Genomic DNA, 12,772 nt, shown 5'->3' with positions numbered 1-12,772 from the left:
ACCTAACAAATAATGTGAATTGACAGCCCCTGCAGTATCATCAACGAAACACTTTTTGATTGCTTAATTAACCGCCTGATCACAGTCTTGCTCCTTTCCAACAAAACCAGTTCAATTGCTCTTTCCAGCTCCGTACAGAATTAAGCTGCACTTCCTTAGACAAAATCACTCAGCGCTGGCAATACGCAGGGTATGCTGCATTATTTAAATTCTGGTTGTCACCCTCAGAAATAAACACTGCGAGCTGAAACCCACAAATACTGCCAATAAGCCAATGATTTATTCATTAATGGAATAGGCTATGAATGGAATGGGGTCCTAAACACTATGTATCAGGGAAAGGGATATTAGTCAAATTAAGTAGCTTTGATCCAGTTTCACCACCTGTGATATCATCTTTAGATCTTTTTACAGCCTCACAGGGAGCAAACAGCTTTGAATCTGGCAAAAAATATGCTTTGAAAATTATTCATATGATGATGCAAAAGGTTTTACTAAGCATTTTCAAAAGGACATGACAGATGAAAGCAGAAATATATGAATAAAAGTGTAAAGTGGGCAATATTACACAGTTCAAGGAGAAAATTTTCCTTATTAGAAAAAATGGTATCATAAGGTGTTCCCTTGCAACAGCAAGAAACAAAGAGGCAAAATTTTATAACAGACAAATGGGCACAACAAGGCTTTCTGACTTACGTGAGTACAAGAAAATTCTGGCTTTTGGGTCCTGTCCTTAAAGAGGAAGAAAAATAAGAGAATGCAGGAAGAAGTTGCTGCTTTGGACAATCTTAAAGCTTCATCTTGACAGCACAGGTTTTCAAGCAACCTTGGAAGGGTTTTATTATTAAACACAGTCTACTGATATTTTGCAATTTCGTCTGTTCTTGCAAATCTGTAAGGTTTATGAAACAGTAGAGTCTGAGAAATTTGATGTGTGATGAAGCTTTGCATTCCTCTGGGAGCAGAAATCCTGAAAAAAGCATTGGTACAGCACAGTGTTTTTATCTGCGTAAGCAGCCTGGAAATTGCTATCTTAAGGGCTGGGGAAGGGGAAGGAACATCTTCCAGTGATCAGCAATAGCAAGAAAATCTCTTGGTGTGCAGCACGGCAGTGTGGAGAAACACAGAGCAATGCTTGAGCCCAGAGGCTAGGAGCTAATAAGGAAATGCAATGCCTTAGGTTAGAAACTTTAGGCTGCTGGAAGTATTACACAGCATGGAAACACTGCATTTCGAAAATGCACTGGTCAGCTCAACAGCCACAGCTGAAAGGAAAGTTACTCTTTCAGTCACTCTACAGTGGGGTGACAGTGGAATAAAAGAAGTGCTGGGGGAGTGTTATGGAATAGTTAAAATGCAACACAGGGAGCTGAGTCTTGTATGTGTCCGGGTGTAGATCATGAACACTTTGGGTTCGGGTTTGGTTTTGATTAGAAAGAAACCAAGCAGAGGTTGTTCAGTAACAATGTTTAGATGTGTTTTTCCTACAACATGTGGTATAGGTGACTGTAAGATCATTGATTTGATCTAGTACGCCACGCTGTACTATCTATGATACAGTAATGCATTCAGAAATGTTTGTAAATGGTTAGACAAACAAACAAAAAAACCCTCGAAAACTAGCAGACATATACACGACACTTAGTTTATAACAGATAGTTGCAGTCTTCATCGCTGTTTTACGCGGATTATTTCCCTTTGCAGGGACACCTCATAGAATACAGTTGAATGATTTGCCAAACAAAATGGTGTTTAAGTAAATTTATGAGAATCTGACACTATGCAGACAAATAGAAAGCCAGCCCTCACTTTTAAGTCCACGTAGTTGTCTGTTCCTGGACTGCTGATTTTATCTGTAGCTAAACCTCTGTTTTCCCATCACTGATATTCCTGCTGACTTGGAAAAAGTCACAAGTTCTAACTTTCTTAGCCTTCTTTTCCCCATCAAATGCATGACTTTAGCGAAACTTATCTCATTTGTATGGTGTGACACTTATGGAGAGCTTTAAGTACTTTACATGCACAGTACTATTCTCAAGTACAATCATTAATTGCACAGAAATTTCTTAACTAATTCAGCATCTTGTGTCAGCGATTTACATAATATTTTTTTTCAGTGACCAGTCATCACCTCTGTGGTTTGTTAATGTTGGTACTAAACCAGCATGAGATAAATCACAAACAATGTTGCTGTGTGCGGGAGAAAAAGATAAAAGAAACCATGTATGAGAAACAAGGCTGCAGGAAGAAGCAGGAATTACTGTAAATGTCATTTGGAATTACTCAGCTCTACAAGACTACTATTCTCATTACCCATCCAGAACATACAACATTTTTAAAAATAGGATTGCATTGGAGGTTAGAAGGAAAAGCTAGTGGGCTCATCTCTCTGCTTGTTTAAATTCCTCATCTACATTACAATGGTTGTTTTTTAAAGAACAGTAAGTGATACTGGGACCTAGATGGACTTGTGTGTTTACTTGTTTAATGTCAGTTTACATTCAGTTAGAAGCCAGCTCCAAGTTATTATTCACTAAAAAAAGAAAAACCAAAAACTGGCCCAATTGCCTTCTGCATCTTTGCCATTCATTCTTATGTCTCAAAACCAGCACAGTGTGTCCTATATCTTCAAAATCTGAAACTGTTCTTAATTTACTCAAGCTGTCTCCTTCCACTGTAACATAGTTATAGGCCTGGTGGAATCTATTCCAAGTACTGCTACATCAAATCTCTCAAGTTCTTAGCAATTAACTATGATAAAAGCCATCTTGATTTAAGTGATTCCCATTGTATTCTCAAGCTCATGCATCGGATCCGTAATTAACAGCCACCTCAGTACTTGAAACACTGTCAGGAGTTACAACAAACATTTGCAAGAAGATATCTGAAATAATAAACAGAAATCTTGAGCAATGATAGCGAGACTTTCTGATGTATGAGCCAGAGATCCTGCTGGAACCCACAACTGAGAGGTCATACTGCAAGTTTGGAGATGTCTGCACTGCTGTGCAATGGCCCCCAGATGAGACTGTGTCCCTTAAAATCACCCGCTGAAATAAGTCAACTAAAGCCTTCAAAATAGCTCCCTTAGCACTGGTGCAGCTGATCCAAGCTCTCCCCTTATGCTCTTCTAGGGGGGTGGCAATTTATGTCAACACCAAGATCACTAGAAAAGGGTTTCAGACCCCTGTGTGGAAGGCTGTGGTTGTATCTCCTTAGCTCTGCCCATGGCAGCATGGGTGCTCAAGGCTTTTGCCTGCATCATGTTGACATGACCTGATCTTCCAGCTCTATGCCTTGGTACTCACCCTCTTGGCTTTACATTCCAGTCTCAGTTTCCTGCCCTGAGGGGTCTCATGACTGTCTTGTTTCATCTGTAGCTCTGATCTTGTTTTCCTCCTGCCATAATGATTCTGCAACTATATCCAGAGACAATAACAAGGTGCAGACCAATGCCAGCAAACAAGTAACATCTGTATGAATTAAAGGGAAATGTGTACATTCTCAGTATTGCAAAAGAAGAAACTGCATCTTGGGGAAATGCAAAAGATGAGTTACAAACAGATGCTATAAGATGTGTAAGTATTGGTAAGGGATTCTCAAGATCATATATAATTTACATAATTGAAACCATCAAGCACAAGCAGGGGAAGAACAAGCATGGTTGCTCTAAACTGTGTTTATGATCAGCAAAACCCCAGAAGAGATCCTTAAGATCTGCTGATGTTTTAGGACCTAAATATATGTTTAAAACTCAAAATGTAGTCAGGTAGATATTTGAATGGGCCTGAGAGAATGTTCCTTTGTAGGAGATGGGTGCATATTCCTAGCTGGGACCATACCGTCACCTGTATGCCCCCAGCAGATACAGTAGAGCAGTAGTTGAAAATTTGAACATTTAAAGCTATAAAACTTCATGTTAAACAGATATCCAGATGCTTCTTGTTGCTTTTGGTTTTTGTTCATTGCAGAAGCGGAACTAAAACATATCACAGAAGACTTATTTTAGAGCAGCAAATATTTTCCTGCAAAGAACTACTATGATACCAGGACATCTGCGGATCCCACTTGAGGAAGGGCTGTACATAAAGCATAGGGCTTTCACCAGCCATAGCTTGTGACAGAAACCTTCCATGATGGGATGTCTGCCCTGGGAAGGCTGTTTAGTCCCTGTTGCTGAGGGACATGAAGAACAGTTTGAATGAGTGTGTGAGGAATAGCAGAGACATAGTTGAGGTTGGGATAGACAATAGGTTACCTTGCAGAAATTTGACTCTGCGTGTGTGAAATTTATGGCTTTACAAAGGCAGATGGCAAACTTTAAGTTGTATGAATAAAGAAACAAAATATTAACAAGTAGAAAACTGAAGGGCAAATTAATGAGTCATCATAAAAAACTGGCATTCTGCTTAGCTGGTTTTGAGCTATACTTTGATGGTCAGCAGCCTGCTGGCTACTGGGATTGTACCATTAGTGAATCATTTGCAATTAAACAGGTACAACCTCGGCACTAGGGAAAGAGTGAAAGCCAATATTGTGTTTTGGTTTGGGTGAGTATAAGAATATACTCACTGGGTCTAGAAAAAAAATTCTGATACAGTGGAAATACTTCAAGCCATATGAAAGCCTAGAGAATTTTATTTTTCCATTACTGACTCTGGCTTTGGGAATCACAGCAAACATAATCCTGCAGCTGACATAGCTGATAGAACAGTGTTTAAGTTTGTTGGTAAGACCAAGAATCATGATTTATATTAATGCCTCCCAAATGTATTACCATATTTGCTTATTGGCATAAAAATGCTTTCTTGGCCTGGTGGTGTGAAAGGCTTTTGCCTTTTCTGTCTTAGCAGATAAATCACTGTTAGAATCATGGAATAGTTTGGGTTGGAGGGGACCTTTAGAGGTCATCTGGTCCAACCCCCCTGCAGTGAACAGGGACTTCTTAAACTGAACCAGGTTGCTCAGAGCCCCGTCCAGTCTGGCCTTGAATGTTTACAGGAATGGGGCCTTCATGTCACCTAAAATATGTAAAATTTCTTTTTAGGAGTAGAGAAAATATAGACCATCAGTTAGTAGGTGGATTGTACCTGAATGCCTCAACTTTTCAGACTGTATAACTTAGCTGCAATCTGGAGCAAAACTGCTCAGGTTTTATACGCTGTGCATGTTTCTGAAAATTTAGCTTCTAGTCTAGCTTCATAAACATACAGTGGAAAGGTTTTTGGAAGACCATTCACAGTTCCCCATGAAAATGGTCCCCATGGAGCGATTGACTCAAATGGGGTCTTCAGCAAAACTCTTGGCTTCCTATCATAACCCCTTTTCCACCCACCTTGTACTACATGTGCCCCCCCAAACCAAGCTTCCCTTCACTTTTCTGTCTTCCTAAAGTACAATCTTATTTATTTTCTCAAAGTAAGATCCTAGCTCTGACCCCATTTTATTCCCCAAATTCACATCCTGTTTCTGTATGGTTTTCTTTTAACATATCACTTTGAGGTAATCTGAATTTTTGAAATGTACCGAAGCAGTTGACTGCAAGTAGTTGTGAAGGTCAGCAGCCACTTTTCACCCTATGAGCCAACCAAATACTTCAGTACCCAGATTCCCCAAAAGAAACCACTATTTTTTTAAACCTGATGACACACTGCATGATGAAAGTTAAAACCACTCAAAAACATTACCAAATGCTGAGATGAATAATTACAACTCAGAGGAAATAAACTATTCAGCCCAGACATTTGGAGAACATATATAGAAGTACAGTTGTACTATTCATGGATCAGTATATGATTAGGTAATTGGAAGAACTTTTCTAGGCCAGGGCTGAATGCAGAGCACAACAGAGGGAGAAGATGAGCTTAGACTAAAAATCTCTTTATAGCTCTCACATTTTCTCCCAAAGTGTCTCTGTCAACAGCAGTTTCTGTTCATCCAGGAACAAAGGAGCCATGTCAGACTGAATCTACAGCTGAAACAAGTGACTGAAATAGCATTAATAGGGAGTTTTATGATAGCAGTTGACAAAGGATCAAAACCTTATGATTTCAGTGATTCATTTATGTGTTTAAACTCTCATATTCTGAAAAGTTTATAACTTTTTTCTAACTTCTCCTATTTCTTTTGAAAACTTTGGACATATTAATCCTGTAGTCTTATGGGAGTGTAGGAAGTATAAGTGTCAAGAGGTCTAATCCTCTGCTGTTTTAGTCATACCTTATTACTCCCTCTAAGCCATACAAACAGGTATCTAAAAGTGGAATTTTCCTTAGATGCCATGAGGTTCTTTCAAAACCTCACTCCTCTGGTGATTACAAAAACTTTCTGACTTCCAGCCTCAGTTTATGTGATGCCAGTCAATATTTGACTTTTATACGTAAATTTGCATAGGTAGCAGAACCGAAAAAACTCCTTCTGCTAATATTTGTGCATCCACGAACAGTTGTTACTAAACTTTTTAAATAAAACCCTCCTCCTCCTCATTTGGCTGTTTCAGAGTATTGCTATAAATTCAATATTTCACTGCAGTGAAGCTAGAGAAGGTTGTAAAATAAATATCTTCCTGCTGAATGTCATGGGAGTGGGACAATAAAACTAGTGATCACCCAGTTTAAATTATGATTCAGATTTCATAATCAGCTGAAAGAATGGGAGAACCTCTACATATCTGTAGCAGAACCCTGCCAGACTGCCAATGAGAGGGAAATGTATGCGTGAGGGGTAGCAGGGCTTGCTGAACCCACTGCGGGGACACGGGGGTCTCTGCTGCAGCCCCTCACAGGTGTCAGGCAGGTCCTTCGTGCAGCCCTCCCTTGGGGCAGGACATGAGATATTCCAGAGGCAGGATCAATGCTCGGGCTGGATTTTTGGCTGTGCATTCAGCCAGAAAGGGGATTTATAAATAGAACACTTAACTGAGATGTTTAAAGTTAGATAGAAATGAACTGGGCCTAAATGACTAAAAACCAGTGTTGCCTATGTCCTCCAAGCTGTAGTCAGCCCATATCTGGGGCATCAGGGCAAGTAACCAGAGCTAGCACCCTGAGCTAAGCCCTATGCTGGGCTTTTAAAGGATTTTAAAAAAACTTTTTAACATTAATTCCATAAGTTACAAGACAAAGTGGTAGTTTCAAATGTCTAAATTGATAAATTATTGTCCTAATCTAAGAAACAGGATGTTACGGTCTTTATAGGCAAAATGAAAATGATTCTTTAAAGATGATGTCTATTTGAGGGAAACAGTATTTTTCTTCATATTTTTGTTGTTGAGTAATAAGGTCAAGTTAAGTGTTTTTTAACAGAGGCCGTATGGTTTGGATGTTTCTCTGAATAACAGAAGCTAGAATCTGCAGGAATGATTAAATTGTCCAATTCGTCACCTGGCTAAGACACACAATCATCCTCTACAGCACAATTTTCTGTATTACTCAGATTATATTTTAATTTTCAAATTGCTTCGCATGAATACAGCTCTGTATAACAAGATGTCCCTTAGTAGTCAGGATCCATTATTAATTATACTGTTATAAACTTGCTTACAGATTCTCTCATTATTTGCAGAGTATTTTTTTGTATCCTACAGAGAGAGGCAGCCAAAGCCCAAGGCACTAATTAAGAGCAGGTGAAGAATGTAAGCAGGAAACCAGGCAGGGATAAGCAGTGGCTGAGAGCTCTTGCTAAATAAAGCCTTTCTGAACAGCGAATTTCACAGCTTAACAGGATTGTGTTGAGAAGCAGTCTCAGTTACAAAGGCACCAGCTCAGAAACACAGAAGGGCTTCAACATGAAGCACAGCTCTTCGTTTTGATTTCTTTTGTCTTCCAAATCCAATATTCATATTTAATTCAATATCCTAGGGCACTGACTATATTCTGTAGGGTATTACTAGAAAAAATATTTATTTTTCCTATGTGAAAAATCTATAGTTTGATACAACATATACTTATTAAATGGTTTGATACAACAGTTCAACCTAAATTGCATGTCATCTAGATCACAATAAATCCCAGCCTATGTTGTTAAGGAAAGATGAGGTTATTAAAATACAGCCAATTATAAACAATAGAACTTAATAGAAAGCATTTTATTTTATTCAACTGGACGCATAGGGTCTGATTATTTGGAACTTTGTATTAACTCATTAGCATTGTGTGGACCAAGGAATCCCCTTTGCAAACTGGAATGACCTCGATCCTGCCATGGGGTTGCTGCAGTAAAAGTCACCCCAAACTCCCCTGACGACGCAGCATTGCAGGAGTGCTACACACAGATTCTGCCTTTATAGAGCACACTGCATCTTGCAGTGCCGAATCCTGCTTTTCCTGAACAGAGGCTCTCAGGCCTCTGACCACGTGCCCGGTTCTTCCTCGTGGTCTGTGTGGATCTCCTTTTAGACTGCCACTCTGTCACTTAAGGGCCAACCTCTGCCCGGGTACAAGCAAACAGAACTGGAGTTGGGAGCCAGGTTGGGATTTGGCTGACACCCCTCCAAGGGAAAACAAGATGAAATCAACCTTGTTCTACAGTCCGCACCCAAACTTACACAAACACAGCGGTTGCAATACCTTTTCTTCTGCTGTCCGCTGTAGTTCTTTGGCTCAGCTCTCTTATGGAGAGGAGGGGTGGGGAACGCAGCCAGACTTTCTGTTTCACTATCCTGGGTGCTGATGATCTGTACGTTTTCAAATGCCCCACTTAGAAGCTCCTTGCTACAGTCAGAGAAAACTGGGAGCTTTGTCCTCTATTCAAGCCTGCCTGCGGCCCAGTGGTTACAGGTACAGAGCTGGAGGACTCCTGCAGCAGATACTGCCTGGCATAACCACGCAGAAGTTGCAATAGAAGTGTTTGCTTCTTTACACTGCTTCCTGAGGGCATGCTCCCTTACTCTCTCTCCATTACACTAACTTTTGCATTTAGTCTGGGGACATCCATGTCTCTAGATATAGGATTCTGTCAGCATTGATAGTGTTAAAATTATGCAGACTTTCTTACAGGGATCCACTTTTTGCCTTTGCCATGGAAACCTGCAGGTGCTGTTGCCAGTGCTGATGGGGATCAGTCCAGCTGCCAGCCCCCCTGCTCACCTGCACCCCGGCTCTCCTGCACGTTCAGCCTCATCAGCCCAAAGCAGCTCACTTGCAGACATCAAGGTGGTCTGGTTGTTGAGCCACCCAGTTAGCAGTGGGGAAGAGAGGACATGCATATGGGCAAGGACATTGAAGTGCTTTGCAGTCACGTAACAGATTGCAAAGGGTTCAGGCTGATACGCAGCTCATACAGGCACACACCTAAGGTGGGAGAGGATAAGACCTCAGGTCTTTCAAAGGGTCAGAAGACCCCTCTTAGTGATGTGCTTCTGTGCTACATGTAGATACAAAAGGGGATGATTCTCTGAGCCATGAGAGACAGGAAACCGGCACGCCGCCCTTTGTCCCTGCTCGGCGCTGCTGCCAGGGGAGGCATGCTGCCCACGAGGAGAGCTGCCGAGGCAGGAGGGCCATTTACAGTTTTGAAAATATGGTTTGTGAGTGCATCTCATGAAAACACAGATCACATAAATAAAAGAAGTTCTGTGCAAAAACCTTTAAAACTTTTATTCTCTGATTCCTTTTCAGTCCATTATGGTGTTATTAACTACTATTATCTCTAATAGCATAAAGATGTAAACGCTTGTTTGTTCACAGCTTTATATATAACGTATCTCAGAGAAGGCTGTTAGGTACGTGACATTAAAAACTGTAAACAGAAAAGAACAAAAGAGCAAAACCAGAAGAAACGTATAGTGAATTACAGTAGGAAAAGGAAATCTATTTACACACATTAATCTATACAACATCATAGTCTGTACAGTTTGTAAAAAATAATCACATTCATTTACATAATCTTTAATTTTTGCCATACTTGACAGATAAAAAGTTATTGACAAAGACGACAAAAGAGAATTTCAAAACAATACTCGTACTAATGTGCCAGGGAAGAAAGAGCTGCAGGTTGCCATAAACTTATTACAGTGCTTTGGGAAATAAAGGATGTTGGGACATTTCAGCCACTGGTTTAGCTGACAATGGAAATGTTACTGACTTAACTACATACTGTCATCACTGGGCAGAACTGGGTTCAGCACAGAGGGATTAAACCTTTTAGATGTTATCCTGATGTACTCTCATAACATACAGGTTAGATACATTATTATTAATATTGTTTTTCATCAACAGAATAGCACTGTGTACTAACTTCTGCTATTTGGTTATGTCAGGGTAGTACTGACAGCCCACAGCTTGTATAGGCACTCACGGTAACGTGAAGGTACTTTTGTTAGTAAAAGTATTTCCTGTATCCCTATGCAGAGACAATAATTGCGCAGACAATAACCCTTATAGACATAGCAGCTTTCTCTGCAGGTTACTTGCCGGTTCCTCCTTTTTATCAGACATATTCAATGCTTGATTTTTAATTTGAGATTTCTGAAAAAATACTGTATCAAGTGAATTTGGACTTTATTCACAATCACTGCTGAAATGGACAAACTCACAGTCGACAGAAAATGTTTTTTAGAACTCACAGAAATAGTAGACAAATAATGCAAATGACTCAGCCTAGTCCTTACACATGCAGCATGAGGCATGTGCGCTTGGCAATGCCTTATTTCATAAAGCTGCCCCAGACAGATTCTCTGGTTTGCTCAGGATATATATTACTTTCCCCTTCATCATGTTAAAGGCAGAGGGAAGCCTGTCTGGGGTGCATCAGGACATGAAGAAGATGCTACAGAGTGGGGCAGGCTGCCCCCAACTTGACTGTAAATAGCTTTTTGTAAAGCCTTTTGCCACCAAGTAGTTATTGCCACTACGGTACAGCTCCAACATATGCTTAAATAGCTAATTCCTCAGCTGGCTACCTGCAGCGCCCATCACCATGACATTCAGGTGCAATCTGTTGGGCTCTCGTGCACTCCAGCATGGAGTACTTACTTAAATACATGTCAAATTCTTAAAATTACATAAAAGCCAGCACTGCTTTCAACAGCTGAAAGGGTGTTCTCCAAATTCCTAAGGTTATTTTGCAAAGTGTATTAATGCACCTGACCCAGACACCAAGGCCAACATATTTTAAGAAGGTGTTAGTTTATATGGCAAAAAACATGCCAGAAATAATGTCGTTGCATGTCACTAGCCAGTTCCTGGCCAGTTAAAATGACTATGTAAAGTCAAAGATTTCAAAGGTATGGCCAGGTGAGCTGCAAGTGGGAGTGAGAAATATGGTCGTTGGTATGTGCACTCCTGAAGGAGGAGATACTGAAATAACTTCTTGGCTTCTCTTGGCCAAAGCTGCTATGAATGGAACGGGGCACAGAAGAGAATCAGGAAGAATATTTGACAAAATGCCTCACTATCAGAATTTGAAATATTTGACATGTTTAGTTTCTCAGAGAGGAAGTCAAGAGATGATTTAAAGAGTGAATTTTCAAGAGACTTCACATAAAGAAAGTTTCTGGTAGCCTAAAGCACTTTGATTTAGTGTCTCACCCCTCTACGAAAGACAAAAAGCCAAAAAGCTAACCCAAAACAAGAGACAAGTGTTGAAAGCTGAAGCCAGGCAAATGAAAATGGGACGTAAGGCTATTGGCCTTATCACGGAAGGCAGTCAACCCCAGGGATGCCCTACCAAATGAACTGAGGGATCCTCCATTGCCTGAATTTTTGAATCATCCTGCACATTTTTTGGAAGATAACTTTGGCCAACCCAGGTTACTTGGCTTAAAAAGGAGTATCTGGGTAATATTAGCCAGATAACTGAATGGCATCTTCTGGAGAGATTGATCTTACTTCATTTTAGATGTAGAGTGAGAAGTCTAAGTACTAGCCAGCTACCGTGGGCTCATTTTATAGTAAGTATAGAGAAAGTAAGTATAGAGAAAAAGGTGATTCAGCTTACCTACTTTAGATGTCCAGCTGAACATGGGATGAATCATCTTCAGCTAGGGCCTATTTTGCTATGATGACTACGGAAGGCACTTAAAAGGAGCTTTCAGATGCTGAAACCAGGGCAGATGAATTTCACCTGAGTTTACCGAGCACCTAGCTGAAATCAACGCTGCAGAGGAAAATTTAAGTCAATGCTCACTATATATTTAGATTTCAATCATGGTTAGCAATTGGAGAGTAATCTGTCACTGTGTCCCTCAGGGCTCAGAAGCAGGTGATGCTGATAAAAATCACTCAGAATGAATGGTGCCTCCCTTGCAGCTCCAAGGAAAGTGAAGTACAACGATTAACCGCAGTACAGAGTGAATTGTATTACCATTCTTGTTCAGCAACTTTACATGATGTGCTACTGGATTTTCAGTGGGGACAGAAGAACAGGTTTCCTGCTCTGAAGAGTTTACAACTCAGTTTGGTCCCTGATGCAACCAAAGGGAGAAAGGCAGTAAAGGAAAAAGGAAAGGGAGGAGCACTATGTGACGAGGTCCTGCTGGGAAAGCATACTCGTGTCTTGCTGCCTCTGCCTCCTCCCTGGATGCTGCTAGGACTGAGTGAGAACTAGGCTTAGGGATAATGGAAGGCCAAATGATGTTTTCTTGCACTGTCCTTTTGACTCTTAGAGTCACCACAGCACAGAGCAGGAACATTTAACTCCACACCCCTGTGCAAAATGCAATGAAAGACAAAGCCATCAGAAGCCATCTTGTTTCTGGGTCTCATAAAGACGCAAAACATTGATCAGGTACTAGATTTGTCAAACTGCTTTGTAGCTTTCACATATGTTTGAA

This window comes from Phalacrocorax carbo, chromosome 2, assembly GCF_963921805.1.
Source record: "Phalacrocorax carbo chromosome 2, bPhaCar2.1, whole genome shotgun sequence".
NCBI lineage: Eukaryota > Metazoa > Chordata > Aves > Suliformes > Phalacrocoracidae > Phalacrocorax > Phalacrocorax carbo.
This window is presented reverse-complemented; position numbering follows the sequence as displayed.